This window comes from Rhinopithecus bieti, unplaced genomic scaffold (genome assembly GCF_001698545.2).
Source record: "Rhinopithecus bieti isolate Rb0 unplaced genomic scaffold, ASM169854v2 scaffold_21626, whole genome shotgun sequence".
Taxonomy (NCBI): domain Eukaryota; kingdom Metazoa; phylum Chordata; class Mammalia; order Primates; family Cercopithecidae; genus Rhinopithecus; species Rhinopithecus bieti.
In genome coordinates, this window is record NW_016810801.1 from 630,031 (window position 1) to 649,363 (window position 19,333).

Genomic DNA, 19,333 nt, shown 5'->3' on the forward strand with positions numbered 1-19,333 from the left:
TTCTCTCTCTCTTCTGCTTGCACATCCCGTTTTCCCTTTGGGAGTCCCTTGTTTCTGGCAGTGTGCCTGTGGATTAGACCGTATCCCTCCAGCCCCTTCTTCCTGTGTGTGAAGACAAACCGACAGGCTTTTGGTTTTAGGCTTTTTGCTATTGATTACTATGATTTTAGCCGTTAAAACATCCATAGCACATACTACGTAGCAAGCGTGGCGTTAAGTGCTTTTACACATATTAACTCATTTAATCTTTGGACAAACACTAAGAGCTAGGTCCGATTACTATCCCCGATTTGCAAATCAGGGAACCAAGACCCAGATAAATGAAGTATGTTGAGTAAGGTTACACAGCTAGCAAATCACCTGCTTTAGGACTACATCATCCTTAAAATTATTAGTAGTACCTGGTCAAAGCAACATAAATATTAGAAAATTTCATAATTATTAAATAGTATATGTAATTTTATTGAAAATGCATATTGTTGCTTTTAGAGTTCCTATATCTGTGGCTGAATATGTCTTAGTAGTAGGAGAAAAAGGGTTGAACATCAATTCTATTCCTATTTGTAATTTTTATAGCTGTGTGCCCTGAGAAACCTTGCTAATATAAACAAGTACTGTGCCTAGGAATGGAAGAATTTTGTTGTAGCAATATCATTCAATTCTTGACCTCAAAAAGTTGGTTGACATAAAAAAATATGAGCTGACTTCAATTAGGCCCTCCTTCCATTTTATCAGAAGCAAAGAGCTGAAAACCACCTGACTTGCCAAAGGATTTGTTTACTTAATACTTATTTTTTCACTTTTTCAGATTCTGGGAAATATACCAGATAGGTTTTATCAAGATACCAAATGACTATGAATTAGACCTGATTTTTTCAATGAGATGAACCTTTCACCCGATTTACTGAAAGTTTAGAGAATATCTAAACATTGTTCATTTTCATAAATAGTTTTGGATAAGATTTATTTTTGTTATCAGGTGGTTAAATTATGTTTTTGTCAAAATTTGCAACTGCAGATTTAGCTCATTCAAGTTCAAAATCTTTGTCACTGGGCAAGTGTCTCACGCCTGTAATCCTAGCCCTTTGGGAGGCTGAGGCAGGAGGATTGCTTGAGTCCAGAGTTCAAGACCAGCCTGGGCGACATGGCAAGACCCCACCTCTACAAAAAAATAAAAGAAATTAGGCGGTGTAGTGCTGGGCATCTGTAGTCCTGCCTACTTGGGAGGATTAGGTGGGAGGATCACTTGAGCCCAGGAAGTCGAGTCTGCAGTGAGCCATGATGGGGCCACTGCACTCCAGGTTGAGCGATAGGTGGGAGGATCACCTGAGCCCAGGAAGTCCAGTCTGCAGTGAGCTATGGTGGGGCCACTGCACTCCAGGTTGAGCGACAGAGTGAGACCCTTCTCAAAAACAAGAAAAAAAAAAAAGATTTGCAAGTATGTTAAATGTTTACCTTATAACCTAATAAACAGCCCATTTTCATTGTCAAACTAGACACATCAGATTTACTTTAAATCAGAAACAGTTTGACTTCATTGTTTCAATTCAAAGTATCCTGTGTGTTTTGAGGCGTTTGATGAAGACAGCAGAGAGGAAAAAATCATGGAATGAATCTTAAAAGATTAATTACTATATGCAGTCAAGGCTGGGCATGGCAGCAAACCCCTGTAATCCTAGAGCTTTGTGAGACTGGGGCAGGTGGATCACTTGAAGCCAGGAGTTCAAGACCAGTAACAAAACAAAACAAAAAGTAACCAGGTGTGATGGTGCAGACCTGTAGTTCTAGCTACTCAAGAAGCTGAGGTGGGAGGATTGCTTGAGCCCAGGAGGTTAAGATGCAGTAAGCTATGGCGGTGCCACTGCACTGCACCCTTGCTAAAAAAGTGACCCCCTTTCCCCAAAAAAAAAAAAAAAAAAAAGGAAAAGGCCGTCAAGATTACAGGATTAAAATAGCGTAAAATATACATGTTTTATTCATTTTAAAAATTAGTCATGAAAAGGTGAGACTATAATACTTAATTACCAACAATACAACGTATGTTGCTAAATTCTAAGTTTATAAGTTATTAAGTGTGTAGTATGATAAAAGGCATGGTATTTCTTTGGTATATTTGGATGTGTTAATCAAATTTATTTAGCTTTTGGCGATTACTAGTAGAAATCATCTGTTAAAGTTCTGAAAAACTTTACAAATTTAGTTAGGCATAATGTCCAAGTTTTAAAAAATTAATGAGACAATAAGGTATTTATTGCTAAAAATGAATTGGGTCAGTGACTAATAAATGATTTGTGAACAGCATATAGAAAATATTAAATATTTTCTGCAATACAGTAAGATGAGATCTTTATAATAGTTCACAATCCATTTTCTCAAATGTGCCCTAATTGCCTTATTGAATAACTCACACTGAATCTAAAAGATACATCATTTGTATCTCTGAGTTCAGGTTACACTGGGTAGACACATTATACTGGTTACAGTGTAACTTGAACAATTTTGTAGCCTTGAAAAACATTCTAGATACATTGAAAAGAATCTGGGTCACTGATCTGTACTGCCTTGGCTGTTCAAAGGTGATTTTCTTTTCATATGAATACAGGTCTTAGGGATGAGTATTTTAAATACTCGAAAACAACAACAAAAGCATACATTTAATTTTTTTAAAAGACTGCTTTAAGCAGTCAGCATTTCCTACCAATGACGTCTTTGCTGTGTTTCCTCCTGATCGTCTCTCTAGAAAAGAGTATATAATTTTTTTTTTTTTTTTTTTTTTGGTAAATTATTCTTCCATGATGATTTAGAAGTACAAATCATGATTTAGAAGTACTATATTTAAACCAGTACAAATATTTCACAAATAGTATCTGGCCATTTTCTAAACAATTGAGTAATTTGTTGCACAATAAGCTACCTCACATCTTTCAGCAAGAAATATGTTAAATTTGAATAGTAAAGACATTACATAATGAATTAGGACACAATTAAAATTTGCTTTAAATATTTCTTTAAGGTAGAGGACACCACACTTCTACTCAATGAAGAGAAACTTTTTTTTTTTTCTGTGACGGAGTCTCGCTCTGCACCTAGGCTGGAGTGCAGTGGTGTCATCTCGGCTCACTGCAAGCTCTGCCTCCTAGGTTCACACCATTCTGCCTTGGCCTCCTGATTGCTGGGACTACAGGTGCCGCCACCATGCCCAGTTAATTTTTTTTTTTTTTTTTTTTTTTGCATTTTTAGTAGAGATGGGGTTTCACTGTGTTAGCCAGGATGGTCTCGATCTCCTGATCTCGTGATCTGCCGGCCTGGGCCTCCCAAAGTGTTGGGATTACAGGTGTGAGCCACCCCGCCCAGCCGAAGAGAAACATTTTTACAGTCCAGAGGTCTTTTATTATTTTAGTGCTTATTTTGCCATGAATCCATAGGGAATAGATTCCAGCAGCTCAGGCTCCTTCCTGTTGGTTCTCACAAACTGTGCTTCCCTGGGTGGAGCAGGCTGGCACTTCAGTTGAACCCAGGTACCTTTCTCTTTGGCTTCTTTTTCTGGTCATTTTCCTTCACGCGTTTTAAGAAGCTATTTTGGTTCTTAGAGAGCTTAATGTGCTCCATACGCACATTAATTCTCTTGGCAAGAATCAGGCCCTTGTTTGTATACAACAATGCCAACATCATGCTGGGTAACATTGTAGACTCTTCTAGTTTTGCCATGGTAACACTTGTGGGGCATTCCTTTTTGAACAGTACCCATTCTCTTGATGTCTACAATATCACTTTTTTTTTTTTTTTTTTTTTTTTTTTTGAGACAGGAGACAGAATCTCGCTCTGTCCTCCAGGCCATAGTGCCGTGGCGTGATCTCCACTCACTGCAACCTCCGCCTCCTGGGTTCAAGCAATTCTCCTGCCTCAGCCTCCTGAGTAGCTGGGACTACAGGTGCACGCTGCCATGCCCGGCTAATTTTTTTTAATTTTTAGTAGAGACGGGGTTTCACTGTATTGTCTATGCTGGTTTTGAACTCCTGAGCTCAGGCAATCCGCCTACCTCAGCCTCCCAAAGGGCTGGAATTACAGGCGTGAGCCCCCGAGCCCGGCCTCACCTTTCTTCTGCATTGATACATACATGGAACAACTGCATGTTTTCCAAAAGGCCTAGAGGACATCTATTGGGTGCCTCTCCTCTTTCCCTTTGTGTTCGTCAGTTTGGCAAATTACTGGAAGATGGCGGTTCCGGCTGAAAGGAAAAGAGTATAGTAATTTCTAGCAGTAGTTAGGGCATAGAAGAGGTGAGATCTTCACAAAAGAAATTTCCATCCTTCTCCTGCTCTACTGTATGCCTGTCTGAATTCAGAACATTCCAACAGGGGTCAGATACTTTCTCCCTTAACAGGATTGACTCTCATTCTGTTCCCCAAGTCTGATGTCAAGGTGACAGACTTTACGGTTTGTGAATTAGGGAAGCAACAGTAGGTGATGATGGCCTGCCTTACTGGTAGCCATGTGTATGGTTAGGCACCAGATTCCTGACAAATGGTTGGCCCCTGGGATTTCTCCTTTGTACAGTCCAGCCTGTCCCCCACCCCTACCCAGTCCTCCAGACTGTTTCTGTGAGCTTGTCCAGTGAAAGTCAAACATTGATCTCCTAACCCCAGGGATCCCATCTGATTATTCGGCAGAGTTGTTTCCTTATTTTCTTCCCCTTGTACCCCCATGGGATCCCAACTCTTTGGCATCTCCATTCCTGACTAGGCTTTTGATAATCAAAGGGAAATTAATATTTCCTAAATGACTGTTCATCAACCCAAAGCTTAGTAGAAACTTTGAAAGTTCATGTTTCAATGATAACAGAAAACACAGGAGGGGGGGAGAGGACATGTGTTAATATTATTTGTCTTTCCAATGCAAGCGGCATGGTCACACGTATTCTATTTTTGTTGCAGTATAATAGTGCCCTGTTATCCATGGGGGAGATGTTCCAAGACCCCTAGAGGATGCTTGAAACCATGGAGGACCAAACTCTATACCGTGGGCTGGGCGCAGTGGGTCATGCCTGTAATCCCAGCACTTTGGGAGGGTGAGGCGGGTGAATCACCTGAAGGCAGGAGTTCAAGACCAGCCTGGGCAACATGGTGAAACTCCATCTCTACTAAAAATACAAAATTAACTGTGTGTGGTGGCATGTGCCTGTAATCCTAGCTACTTGGGAGGCTACAGCAGGAGAACTGCTTGAACCTGAAAGGCAGAGGTTGCAGTGAGCCAAGATTGTGCCACTGCACTCCAGCCTGGGTGATAGAGTGAGACTCTGTCTCAAAAACAAAAACAACAACAAAACCCCCAAAACTCTATACTGTGTATATATATATTTTTTTCTGATCTGATAACCAAGATGGCTAGTAAGTGACTAACAGGCAGGTAACATATATAGAGTCAATATGCTGGACAAAGGGATGGCATGGGATGGTGCGAGATTTCAGCATGCTTGTCAGAATGGTGCAACACTTAAAATGTATTCATTGTTCCTGGAATTTTCCATTTAATATTTTCAGACCACAGTTGACCATGAGTAACTGAAACTGCAGAAAGCAAAACCTCAAATAAGGCAGGACTGCCATGACGGTGGGGCTGCAGAGTGTTATACAATGTTAATGTGAAAAGCGGGTATTGATTTTTCCCTTGAAAGAATTGTTACTTGCCCTAGGGTCAGGGCATGGAGGTGGAGTGGTACAGGGGAATGGTAAGGCAGAGAGGGAGAAGGGTGATTCTGGGACATTTAGCAGAGAATGGAAACTTCAGCTCCCTGCCAGGCTGGGAGTGTTCTAGGGTAGGGGTGCTTTGGAAATGGTGGCTTTGTGAGAATGCATTACCTTGAGGAGCTGCAGAATTCAAGAGAGTGACCACATCCTAGTTGGTGGGAAAAAGGAAGATGTGTCTGGGGCAGCAAGACAGCAGTAATGTCAACTGAGATGAGGATTGGGATACATCAGCCCCTGGGACATTGGGGTAGGAACTTCAGAAGAGGAGGGAAATAGAGTGGTGAAGGGGGTTTGGTGAAGTTTGACCTATCAATCACATCAGTTATTAATACTTTATGGGATGGGGGAGTCCTCTGTAGGTAATCTGGAAGACTAATAGTGGTTCTCAAATTTTAGCCTGCACCAAAATCTCCTAGAGGACTTGTTAAAATAGAGTGCTAGGTGTGCCATCCTGAGTCCCTGATTTGATAGGTCTGGGACAGAGCCTGAGAGTTTCCATTGTTAACAAATGCATTTAAGAAATGCTGATAGAGCACTATATGAGAAACACTGGACTAGACAAATCACAGCCCACAGGCCTAATCCAGTCTACCTGTTTTTATAAACAAAGTTGTATTGAAACCATACTTTCTAGTTTGAACTTTTTTTTTTTTCATAAGATGATACTCCTTTTATGCAAGTTCCATTAATTTTTATACATTTCTTTGCTCATAAGGTTTAAACTCCTGGTAGTGATAGCAATCAAATTTATAGAAGTAAGATTTATTATGAAGTTAGGTAGCCTGTGTCTATTAATGCTACTGAATTGCTGGCTATTTTGAAAATTGAGATGTCAATATTACAGAAGACTTGAAATACAAGGTATCTTTTGTATGCTTATAAAGATGGAAAGAAGCTTTGCATTTAGCATTTTCCACTTAGTCTTTGTGAAAATTGTTCTTATTTCAAAAATAGCCTTAATATGTGTGTGTGTGTGTGTGTGTGTGTGTGTGTATGTGTGTGTGTGTTTCCTGAATATTCTAGATGGTACATGGTATTCTGAAAACTGAAAGTCACACCTCCAGGAATAAAATTAGGAAAAGTAGAAACTGGAGGGACGTCTCTAGAAATGATGTAATATTATCTGAATACCTCAAATCTAATCCAGGTCATCTGGGTAGAAATTCTGGGAAGGATTTATTTAAATATAAATAAAAATTTGTATACCTAAATAAAGATTGTATTCTACATTTGAAGAAAGAGGGTTTTGTTTTGTTTTTTTTTTTTTTTTTTTAGAATAAAAGATGGTCGGCATGCATCTATGAAAGGAAGGAATTCAAAGTGTCTGGAATCTGGAGAGCATGCATTTGCTATTGGGTGCCAGCCATTAAGATGATCTCATTCATTTCTTCTCTGATTCTGTGATTGTTAAGTAATTTTTGGATCATATTTGGCTTCACATTTGGATTTGCCTATAGGAAGAAAAGTGCTGATTAGTAAATAGAGGAAACTGTCTACTTGGTAGTTACATCTCTCCCCATGAATGATTTTTATGCATAAAACCTTAAGAGCTTGGTGAATTTTAAACCACGCAGGATTCAGATCTTTTTTTTTTTTTGTACTGATAGTCACCTCTTACCTTACAAGACTGAAGGCTGGACCCTACACTATGGTCAACAAATTGAAGTGTTGCTGTGGGGGTCCAGTCAGGGTGACCAGCTGACCTATCTTAGGTAACATTTAATTATATTGGCCATATTTTAAATTTAAGTTGTCATTATTACAACTTAAATTGTAGAGAACGAGCAGAATACTAGTGAACTAGGAAAAGGAAGTCTTTCTTGTAGAAAACTAGGAAAAGACAAAGAAGTCAATTGACAACAGGGAATAGGCTGGAGATGAGGACCTGACCCAAGCTGGACCAATTAGAACCCTTCCTTGGGATTTTTGAAGGTAATTGGTATCCCTCTCCTGGCTATATTGTAAGCAGATGTCGAGTAGGTAATAACCAGATCCTCTGTCTTGTTCATCAAGCCAATCTGCCAAGAAAAAAAGAAATCCACTAATCTACAGAGTGAAGCACAGATGAGGATGGACAACGAACACCCTGCCTGCAGTCCACATATTCCCGAGGACCAGGTATGCTTGTTTGTACCATCATTTGATTATGTGAAACAAATTCATAACTAATAAAAGTCCTATTTTTAATAGGAAATGTGCATTGTTACAGTAATGGAAGGAAACTAACACAGGTAGGGATTGTGAGGAATTGTGCAGTGTGGATAGGCATCTAGTGAATGTCAACATTTACCAGCATCATTTACCCCTTTGTAAGCAAACTGAACATTGGCTTGACACACCAGTACTGGCATGCATCAAAACATCAATAGAAGTCTGATACTCTTCAAGCTAGGTGAGTTGTTCCTTTCATACTGGTGCCTCAGTTGCTCTAGAGAGGTCATGGATTGGATGGGGACAAGTCTTTTAAAACAAGAACTGTCTTGCTAGAAAGATTTGATTCAAGAATGATTTCTATGGAGTTTAACCATATGCCTCAAAAGTTGGAATCAGGCTGTTCATTTTTTAAGATAATAAATAAATAGTAAAAGAAAAGAGAAGATATGCCTATTTCTTGAAAGAAAAGTGAATAAAAATACTCATCAGTGATTATTTTAAATAATGAATACTAAATTGACAATTGTACATTTTGTATTTAAGTGAAGTGATTGTGGTTAAAGGAATCCCTTTTCCTGTGATGAGAATAAGAGACTATGATTGAAAGTTGAGATTCAAATAATCATTACAAAAAGACTGAGTGACAGCTATGATTCTTCTTGATTGAGCGTAAATTTAAATTTCTACTATTTTAAGTTATTAGAAATGCACTTTGATGTGGCAAATATGTTGAACAAATTATGATGGTGGTTAAACAATTTTTCATTAAAGCATTTCAACAGAGAAGGGAGGAGGAGATGCATTTTGTTTATATATTAACATTTTCTGTTATTAGGCAACTGTACAGGGATTCTTACCATCTTATTGGTGCCCATGTAGATGTGCTTAGGATAGGAAGCCCAGTGGGCATGGACCCCAGTCTCTGGGAGCCAATGTGCTAATTGTAAGCATAAAACATGCTTCTTATATACACAATACATACATAAAATACAACAGGAGTAGTTGGATAAGTAGAAATGAGGGCAAAGTGGTAGAAAATGATGTGCATTTATGTATTAGGTTGGTGCAAAAGTAATTGTGTTTTTTTGCCTTTATTTTCAATGGAAAAAACAGCATTGCTAACTTTAGTACCAACCTAATAGAAGGGTGGCTGAGATGGGCTAAGCTAACCAATGAAACACTCTGGAGAGAGTGGCCTTGAACCAGGAGATGATGGGCTGAAGACAGGAACAAGTCGTAAGCAGCTTAACTTTCAAGATCAGTCATAAGAAAATATATATTCAGACATTCATAGGTATATTCAGTTTTCTTAATTTACAGAAAACACTAGATAGCTCTTTGCTTAATGAATGGTAGAGGAAATAATTTAAATGAAATCTAAAGCAAAGGCAGACGTGTTTCAATTTCTTAGACTAAATGTGAAATGTATTAGTATAAAACAGGAAGGATGGATGAAGAAGTTTTTTTTTACAGGCATAAGGATGAAGAGGTGAAGCCTGGGGTCTTTGCATGTCAGCTTTGCATTTCAGCTCTGCTATTTTCCAGCTTATGACCATGAGCAAGTTGCTCAACCTCTCTGTGCCATTTTTCTTCTGAAATTGTAAAAATTACAGACCTTGCCATAGGGTTCTAGGTACGGTTGATTGAGGTCACTCCTTCATTCACAGATATGTTTTGCGCTCCTATTATGTGCCAGGTGTTGTACTAGGAATGGGAGAGAAAGCAGTTGAGCAAAACAGACAAAACCCTTTCCCTAATGGTGCTTCCATTCTAGTGGAATTGCTAGTCAGAAAAGAAACGCACAAATAAAATATCAGATAGAGATAAGCACTCTGTAGAAGATTAAGTGGAGTGATATGATAAAGGGTGACAGGAAGCAACTTACAGGTTAGGGTAGGCCTTTCTCACCTCCGAACGTCACGTTGAAGTCAGCCGTGAGAAAATAAGGAGGGGCAGCCCTGGCAGGGAGAACAGCTGGTGCTGAGGTCCTGGGGCAGGAATCAGCTTGATGTATTTGAAGAACATAAATAAGGTCATTGCAGCTGAGGTTAATGGGCAAGAGGCAGAGTGGCAGCGAATGAAATTAGATCATGTAAGTTTTTGAAAACAAGGATAAGGAAGTGTGTTTTGTACTAAGTGCAGTGCAAAGCCCCTCAAAAATTTTAAAGTGGGTAGTGGCATGACTTCATAACAGATGTAAAGAGCTCATTTCCAGTCTTGGCACAAGATAAACACCCAAGTGTGTGTATGTTAGCTGTTGCCATTTCATTTAATCCTCACACCAGCCCTATGTGATGGTTACTATGAAAGGAAATTATCCCAAACCTGAGCTGGGGCAGAACTTTGTAGGCTAATAGGATTTTCAGCCTCTTTGGAAAGGATCTAGCATTCCTGATAAAGCACTGGAGTATTTTATTTTATTGATAGTTGGGTTTTTTTTTTTTTTTTTTTTTTTTTTTTTTTTTTTTTTTTTTTTTTTTTTTTTTTTGTTTTTTTTTTTGAGATGAAGTCTTGCACTGGAGTGCAGTGGCATGATCTTGGCTCACTGCAACCTCTGCCTCCCAGGTTCAAGTGATTCTCCTGCCTCAGCCTCCTAAGTAGCTGGGATTACAGGCACCTGCCACCACACCCAGCTAATTTTTTGTATTTTTAGTAGAGAAGGGGTTTCACCATGTTGGCCAGGCTGGTCTTGAACTCCTGACCTCGCGATTCGCCCACCTTGGCCTCCCGAAGTGTTGGGATTACAGGTGTTAGCCACCGCACCTGGCCTTTCTGATAGATTTTAATGAAGTTTAGAGTCCTTCTGGGAAGCTAGATTGGCACCACTCTGCTATTATATTTTAGATGTGTTCAGTAACCTTTAACCAGACATTTAAGGGCACAACACTCTTTAAGCCTTATGCTATCCTAATAATCTTTAAACCAGATATTCTTCTTCTCAAACTCTAGCTGAATAATATTTATTAAGTCATTTTTTTCCTCCCAAAAGTAAATTTTTGAACTAGTGTTTTTTTGAAATCTTTTCCCTTCCACCAAGCTTGAAATAAAATGTGTGTCAATGTTCCATTGAATTTATCTGAGAAACTGCTTTGACAGTATTATTAATATCACCAGTTTACAGACAAGAAAACCATAGCCTGTGCATTTAAGCGCTCCATCGTACCTACACCCAGGAAGAGCAAATTAAGCCAGCGTTCTAGGAAGCAACAGAGCAAATCTGAACCCAAGAGGTCTCAGTCCCCAGTAAAAAAAGAATCACTCATTTCTTTTACTGGAATCCCATTATTACCTGTTTTATTTCATATTGATTTGTAAAGACTGGTAGTCTTTGATTCATTGGGGCCCTCTTTTTGCCCCCAAGATATATGTGTGCAGTTTACTCTCACTCTGCTTTCTAACTTTGAAAAGTTCTAATTTGTTCTTTCAGTAATTGAACCCAATCTTGACTTGGGTGAAACTTTTCTACAGTTTATCAAGAGCCATTTAATCGATTTTTATGGTCTAGAGTGTCACTTCCTTGGATCTTCAGCCCATCCAGGCTGGAGCTTTAATTCATTAGTGTATATGGTTTATGCCAATCAACTCAACCAGATTGTGTGGGTCTGCTGAGCTGAAGTAAATTACGCATTGGTTCTTGTGAGAAGAACCTTGAATGAGATCACTGAGGGATGCTAAAACAATCTGGATGCTTTTGGACTGGAGGATGGGGGATCCCTTTTCTAACTAACAAGCATTATATTCTTAGAATGAAATCAATTCCATGGTGTACTGGAGTCAGTTCAATCAACTCCTGTTACATTTTCAGGAAATTTGTGAAATAGTTCATGACAACTTTGTAGCTTTAAAATGGCCCTTGTGGCTGTATTTATGCCACAGAAGCTGGCAAATGCCACAAATCAGGGCTTTCTTTCCCCATAGAGTCTGTTTTTAAACACTTAGCGATGTTACCCAAACAAAACCAGGGTTCATTTTCCTGGCAAGCAATCAACAACTCTCCACAAGAACACAGGTTTTGATCCATAGGAGTTTTATTACTCATCACAAGTGAGGAGAGCACTGGGAGCATTCTCTAAAGCAGTGTCTCTCTGAGGGAAAGTGACAGGAGAGTTTTATGGGGTGATGGAGGGGGAGAGAATGTGTCATCTCATGCAAGGAAGGGGTCCCAGTGGCGCAGATGCAGTGAGTCATCATGCCAGCACATAGGTCACCTGCTTTATAGCTCCTTCTGGGCGGGAGACATTAGCATGGTAATGAGGAAAGTTCACTTGGGTTCATCTATAAGTTGCCGGGGTCTGTCAGAAACTGGTTTCAACTGACTAGGTGGCTGCATTCCACACAGGGCTTGAAACAAACAGTCTGTAAGAGAGGGAGCTGTAAAGCAGGTGGTTTGGTAAAGCCCATTGAGCTCCTATAGACTCTGGAGACCTAGCAGTACACCATTGCAAGTGCCTTGCAGGTTCTCCCTGTTTTCTTCCTAGTTATAGGACAAGGAGAAGATAGGGAAAGAGGAGAAACTGCCAATGGGCTTTTGGCTTCTTGCCTGCATTTTTACTGCCATCAGAAACTGCCAGAAGTTCTGTAGTCAAATAGACCCCACACTCCTAGTAACAAATGAGGTTTGCTATCATTTTCCCCCCTAGGGTTGAATACCAGCTCCATAACTACTTACTTTGGGACTTTGGCTGATCAGTTTATTTACATCTCTAGGGCTCAGTTTCATTATCATTACAATGAGAATAATACCACCAACCTCATTGTGTATAGATGTATGTGCGCATGGGCAGCAGGGTGGGGCGTGTTGGGGATGGGATGGGGTGGTAAATGATATGGTTCCCATAAAGTCTTTGCTGAAGACTTGGTGCATTGGCTCTCCATAAATAATAGCTCTAATGATATTATTCAGTAAGTTCTCACACATGCTCAGAGGTAATAAAAGAAAAACTTCATCCGAATTAAATTTAAAGGAGTTTAATTGAGCAATGAATGACTTGTGAATTGGGCAGCCTTCCCAGCCAGAGTAGGCTCGGAGATTCCAGCACAGCCACGTGGTGGAGAAATATTTATGGACGGGAAAAGGAAAGTAATGCCCAGAAAACGGAAGTGAGGTGCAGAAAACAGAAGTGAGTTACAGAATTGGATTGGTTACAGCTTGGTGTTTGCTTTATTTGAACATGGTTTGAACAGTTATACATTTACTTGACCAGAACTCGTGACTGGCACAATCATAGGTTATGGTCTGTTTACACCTCCACTTGTTATAGTTCACGATGTACAGAGAAATCCTTAGGCTGAAATTAAAATATGTAAGGAGGCAGCTTTATGCTAAACTTGATTTAACAGAGGGCACTTGTAAACTACCATTTCATAAAGGCCTTTCTGGTAATGTCTGATGCCTCTAAACCAGCCTGACTTGTACCATTTTCCCCATGAGCTCGCTCTCTCTTTCTCAGTATCTCGCTCTTTCTCTGCCTGTGCCCTATGTGGGCTGGGAGCCCCAGTACAGGTGTGATTCCAGTACATTCCAAGTCTCACCAGGCACATATTTTTCCATTCCGTTCAGTGCCTGCCTTCCAGTGGTACCCTAAGTGTATTGAGCTTGACAAATTTTTCAGCTGTAAATAAGTGGTGGTTGGGGCGAAGGGGTGGGTGTGAGAAGAGACTTATCTTGAAATATGTTGATTTAGGCTTGATGGCTTTTCACTGACTTGCAGAAGTAGTATTTTGTGTCTCTATGCAAGATTCCCCCTTTATTTACTGCAAGGATGTTTTTATCAGGTTAAGGAGAAAGCTGAGGTTGGAGAAGGTGTGCTTTTCTGTTCCCTTTTATCTGTCAATTTCTCTCCTCATTCTACAGAATCCCCAAGATACCATGTTAGAGTTAAATCAGTATGTGATCAGCAATCAGACAGACCTGAATATGACATGTGATTCTGCTACTTATCAGCTGAATGACCTTGTGATGGTCATTTGAATTTCTAATCTTTAGCTTCCTGATCTACAAAATGCCTCTCTCTCTCTCTTTTTCTCTTTGTCTCTCTCTCTCTTTTTATCTGTCTTGGGCTAGCTCTGTACTTCACAACCTGGCTACACATTATATTTACTTGGGGAGCTTTTCAAAAATAGTTAATTCCTGGGCTCTGCTCCAAAAGACTGATTCAACTGGACTAGGTTTCAGCACAAATATCCATCTATTTTGGAAGCTCTCAGTGAAATACTATGTGTAGTGAATGTTAGGAACTGCTGAGCTTCTCTTATTAAGCCTCTCTGGACCCCGTCTGGCCGCCATGCTCATTACCTGGATGTCGCTGGACCACAACAGCTCATGTAAATACAACATACAAAACAATCCATTGCTAACAGTCACTTTGTAACTCCAACCCTCCGCCTGCTCAGATTGGCAGGCAGTGCAGTCATCTGTAACTTCTTGTCTTCAGGAGCCCTTTCATGGAATGTGCAAGAACCCCGTTGGTGCTCTGCAGATGAGAAAAATAGCTACTGAGATCCTTGTTCACTTGCTGAAGCTGGAAGGCCTCGTGGTCTGGAGAAATGCCAACTTTTGCAGTGGTTCATCTGAGAACAGTGGATGCTGGTCTTTCTCTGGGTAATCCTTGGGCAAGAATACTCTCTCCCCAGTTGGCCTGGGTTGCCAGGGAAGAGAGTATTCATCTGAGAAACTGCTTTGAGAGTATCATTAATATCATCATTTTACAGACAAGGAAACAGAACCTTAGAAATGGTAAGTTGATCAGTGTCATAAGAGGTAACCTGACCTGACCATAAGACCTGACCTTAAGAGGTCAGGTCTTCCACTTCACCTAAGTGAAGCCAGGCTTCCCAAGGCACAGCTCAGCACCTGGGGAGCCACACTGCAATGAGTTACAGCACCATCCACTTACTGCCTAGAACCACCGGTTTGTTCCAAAAACATAGGTCTGGGTTACCCAGTCCACACTCCATCTTCCTGTTGGTGATTTTCTTTCATTTCTTCCCACCACCTGGCCCCAGGTGGGTACAGTCTTGTCCATCAGATGTGTTCTAATAAATAGTTAAATACCAAACCCTCTTCTTCCAGAAGCATCCTTGGTTCCTTCTACATATGTGTGTAGATTCATATATGTAAAAAAAGTATGAAAAAGGATCTTTCATCAGTTTACTTATCAGCTTCTTCTAAACCCATGCTCTTTCCAAGCTGCATATCCAATTTAAATAAGTCCCTATTCCAAAACCAGTGAGTAGGAATGAAATTACTTTACCCAGATGTAACTCAAAGGAATCACTGAGTGATTATTTCCAGAACAATGGGATGACTTGCTCCAAAGGTAAGTTCAAGTTTTCATCATGAACATGAAACACCCAGGTTTTCTTAGTTTCAACCAGTTTTAGGATTCAATCTCCGCTAGTCAAGTCATTATATGTAAATGCCGTTGATATGAATGTCCATCTCACAGGGTTGTTGAGAATAATACATGAGATAAGATGTAGATAGATCAATTTGTAATATTTTATTACTGACACTGTTACTAATTAGTTAAGCTAATCAGCATCTCATTAGAATTGCCCCTTTGGGCAGTGAACATCCCTCTTCCTGTTCCTCCTGCGCCCTTCCTGTAGTCAGTGTGGTGGCCCTGACCTCTGGTCAGTACAATCCAGTGGATTCTAGATTCTCAACCACATCACCACTAAGATTATGGTCATGTTAGCCAGGGTGATGGGGCCTCTGCATTGAAATGCAGGGCTGTGGGATCAGTGATACTTGCTGTCTTGCTGTCTCCTGCTTTGGTTGTGAGAGAAATTCAAGAAAGCAGCTCTTGCTCAGGTAGACTTTGGGTTAGTTCCTGAGCTTTGGTTTTCCTCTGGATTGGCCTAAAGGTCTTCAGGGGTTGAGGAGAATACTGGAGAAGGTCTGTTATCATCCATGTTCTCCAACAGAGTAAAGCCAAAACATTAAGTACTGGAGTTATTCGGTACTTGCCTTCCCTAAGGGAAGTGTGGTACTTACTGTGTCTTGATTCTCATGGAGCTCCTTGCCTCTGCCCTCTGTTAGTTAGGAATCTGGAAGGGAGGAGGGTTGTACTTAGCATTTCTAAATAGACAATAGTTCTCCTGATTGAAAGGCTAAAACATTTCCACCCTGGAGTTTTACTGACCACGGATTTTTTTTTTTTTTTTTTTTTTGAGACAGGGCCTTACTCTGTCACCCAGTGCAGTGGTGGTGCCATCTTGGCTCACTGCAACCTCTGCTTCCTGGGCTCAAGCTATCCTCCTACCTTAGCCTCCTAAGTTGCTGGGACTACAGGCACGTGTCACACACCCAGCTAATTTTTGTATTTTTCATAGAGACAGGTTTTTGCCAAGTTGCCCAGGCTGGACCATTGACATTTTAAGAAATGTATGCATGTCCCTAAAAGGGGAGGTCAGTTTGGGATCCTCACTCATGGATGATGTGAATTTGATTACCTAAGGGGACTGGTTTATCTCTCTCATGGGTGGTCACATAATATTCAGGAGGTGGTACTGACTAGGCTCAATGATTGACTGGGTGAAGCAGGAAGGAAGAGGGGAGCTATCCAGGTAGATAGGTGTTCTCTGGAGCAAGAGTTGGTTGACCTCAGCCAGCAGGTCAAATCTCGCCTGCTGTCAGCATTTATTAACTTTTTATTTTGAAATGATTTCAGACTCAACTGCCACCTGTGTTATAAATAAAGTTTTCTTGGAACATTACAGCTCTTACTTGTTTACATATTGTCTATGGCTGCTTTCATGCTACAGTGACAGAATTGAATAATTGCAATAATAACTTATTTGTACTCTCTGGCTCTTTATGAAAAAAGTTTCCTGATTCCTGCTCTAGAGTCAAAGATGCTTCTCAGTCAAAAATACTCCCCCAAATTGCTGTATGTTTCATAATCCCCCTCACTGTGACCCAAAGGCCACAAAACCCTTGTAGAATCAGAGAACACAGGGTTGGAAGGGGGTATTAGTGGTCATTCGGTGCAATTCCTCATATAAGGCCAGAATCGTCCATTGGTGCCCCTTCAAGCAATCCCCTAGTGATGGAAGCATGTCATTGTGTGTAGTAGTCAGCTCAGCTTTCTGAGGGAAGTTCTGGCTGTTGGAAAATGATTTCTTATATTGAGCTAGGCTGCAATGGATGAGAAAAACTATTAAAGTGTTATTATTTATGACCCCCTCTCCAGCCTTTGAAGGAGGAAGACGTCATCACCAGCAGAATGGGCTGCACCGCCTGTGTTGTGTGGATCAGCATGATGGATGGGGAGGAGACCTGAAGATGCTGCAATGGCAAACTTGCTCTACATGGAGATGCTGGATGTCCCTAGAAGTAAAGACCCACAAAGGGATACTGGAAGGGCGTGGCTGGATAGGGGTAGGGTGAAGGAGGAGCTGCAGATGAGGAAGGAGTCAAGGTGTAGAAATTGTCTCAAATTATTCTTCAAAGCTTCTCAGGTAGGATTTGGGCATTTGGGTGCATTTCTAGATGCTTCAGTCAGTTGAGGAAAACTGGGGAAACAAAGGTGCCCACATGACGTGGTGCATTTGGGTTGTGTCTGTCACCTTGAGGCTCCCATGCATTGGTCTTCTATTCTCAGTCCAAACAACTTTCAGCCCAAGTAGCACCCTAGCAATTAATTGTCCAAATTCTACCTCGTTGTCTTTCTACCTAGCCACAGATTTCCTCCCCTCTCAGCTCCAGTGTTTCTTCAAACCACCATGTGTGGAGGGAGAGAGGTGGAGGAAGGCTATGTGCCATCTTTGTGGCCCATGTTGAAGATTTTCCAGGGTACAGGGTAGTGCCACGATCTCTAGATGTGCATTAAGGGCTCTGGCTTCCACATGTATTTCTACAGTAACTTTCTGTGCAACCCCTTGTCATCATTTCTCTTCATGCTTTAATTTACTTTTCTGTAAAACGAGCTGGAGCTGGAACAGAGTTTCAAACTTTTTTTTTGGGACAGAGTCTTGCTCATTCGCCCAGGCTGGAGTACAGTGGTGCAATCTCAGCTCACTGCAACTTCTGCCTCCTGGGTTCAAGTGATTCTCCTGCCTCAGCCTCCCGAGTAGCTGGGACTACAGGCACACACCACCACACCCTTCTAATTTTTTGTATTTTTAGTAGGGACAGGGTTTCACCATGTTGTCCAGGCTGGTCTCGAACTCCTGACCTCAGCTGATCTGCCCACCTTGGCCTCCCAAAGTGCCGGGATTACAGGTGTGATCCACTGTGCCTGGCCTCAAATGCTGCTTACTGAGCCTTGAGCCAAGTGACCTCTGGGGTCTTGAGCAAGGTGGGCAGCAATGTAGATGCTAAAAGTCCAGATTTCCAAGCCGCCCTGGGCAGCTTTCTTCAGAGCAGTTATCTATTGGACAGATTGGGGTCCATTAAAACCCTGAAGTATTTCCACTGCTAAAAAACAAGCCTAGAATCCAATGAACTATCAGTCTTTCTCAGTGTGTGGTGCAGGTCCCACTAGGGAGATACAAGCTTATATATGATGCATGGATGAACATTTTAAGTTTTCATAGTTACGTTTATTTTAAAGTGTATTAGGAAAAAAATATAACTATCACATCAAATGTGTGATTTCATTGATATTGATTAAGATGAAGCTACATTTAATTGAATAAGTGAGCTTACTTGAAGAAAGAGAATAAGTAAGTAATAGTGCAGGTGGTATAGGATTATGGCCAACATGATTAACATTTGGGAAAATGGGCAAAGCGACCTCCACAGGCCCTCCTGGCTGTGACATTCTAGCATTCCTCCTCCTCCCCATCTTTTCTCTTGTTTCCTCTCTGTGGTCATGTCCTCCTCAACGGAGACGGCATTACAATGTGTACTTTCAGATTCAAAACAGTGGCCTTGACATGCACGAGGTCTGCGCTCTGTGAGTCCCCTTGGCCCTCCCTATGAGAGCTTTACTTTGGTCAGGGGACAGCTCTGTTTTCCTACCTTCAGTTTCTGATGAGGTACATGAAACCCACAGGAAGCAAACCAAAATGAAAGCAAGAAAAACAAGGCTTGGCAGAGAGCGGCTATCTGCACTTCACTTGGGATTAGAGAAGGCGCTTTTGGCTCCATTAGCAGAATACCTAATGTGCTTGTGTTTGAAGAAGCAAATCTGCAGAATTAGCAGCCAGTGAATTGTTAGTCTTGCAGGCTGTTGATTCTATCTTGCTCTTTTTTAACCATCAGAACTCACTTAGTTTTATTTATTTTTTGGCATGAAATAATTTCCTATATCCTCTTTTTAACTCACTTCTAATAGGATAGCACATCTATTTCTCTCGTTCTGAATTCTGGATGATTTTATTATTGAGGGAAGACAGTAGATATTGCATATCTACTTTCTTTTTTCTGTTATTTATTTATTTTTTACAGTTTTATGTAAACACAAAGCAGGCCCATGAGCTGC

The 19,333-nt window shown here is 40.8% G+C and overlaps 1 long non-coding RNA gene across 1 annotated transcript in view; it reads left to right on the top strand.

Annotated features, from left to right (window-relative positions):
- The window catches only part of LOC108542686 (uncharacterized), a 97,613-nt gene extending 82,720 nt beyond the window's left edge, over positions 1-14,893 (top strand). Inside the window, exons 2-3 of the long non-coding RNA XR_001889344.1 lie at positions 7,761-7,865; positions 14,336-14,893. This is a non-coding gene — a long non-coding RNA (uncharacterized LOC108542686). The remainder of the gene's footprint in view (positions 1-7,760; positions 7,866-14,335) is intronic.
- The last annotated feature ends 4,440 nt before the right edge of the window (positions 14,894-19,333 follow it).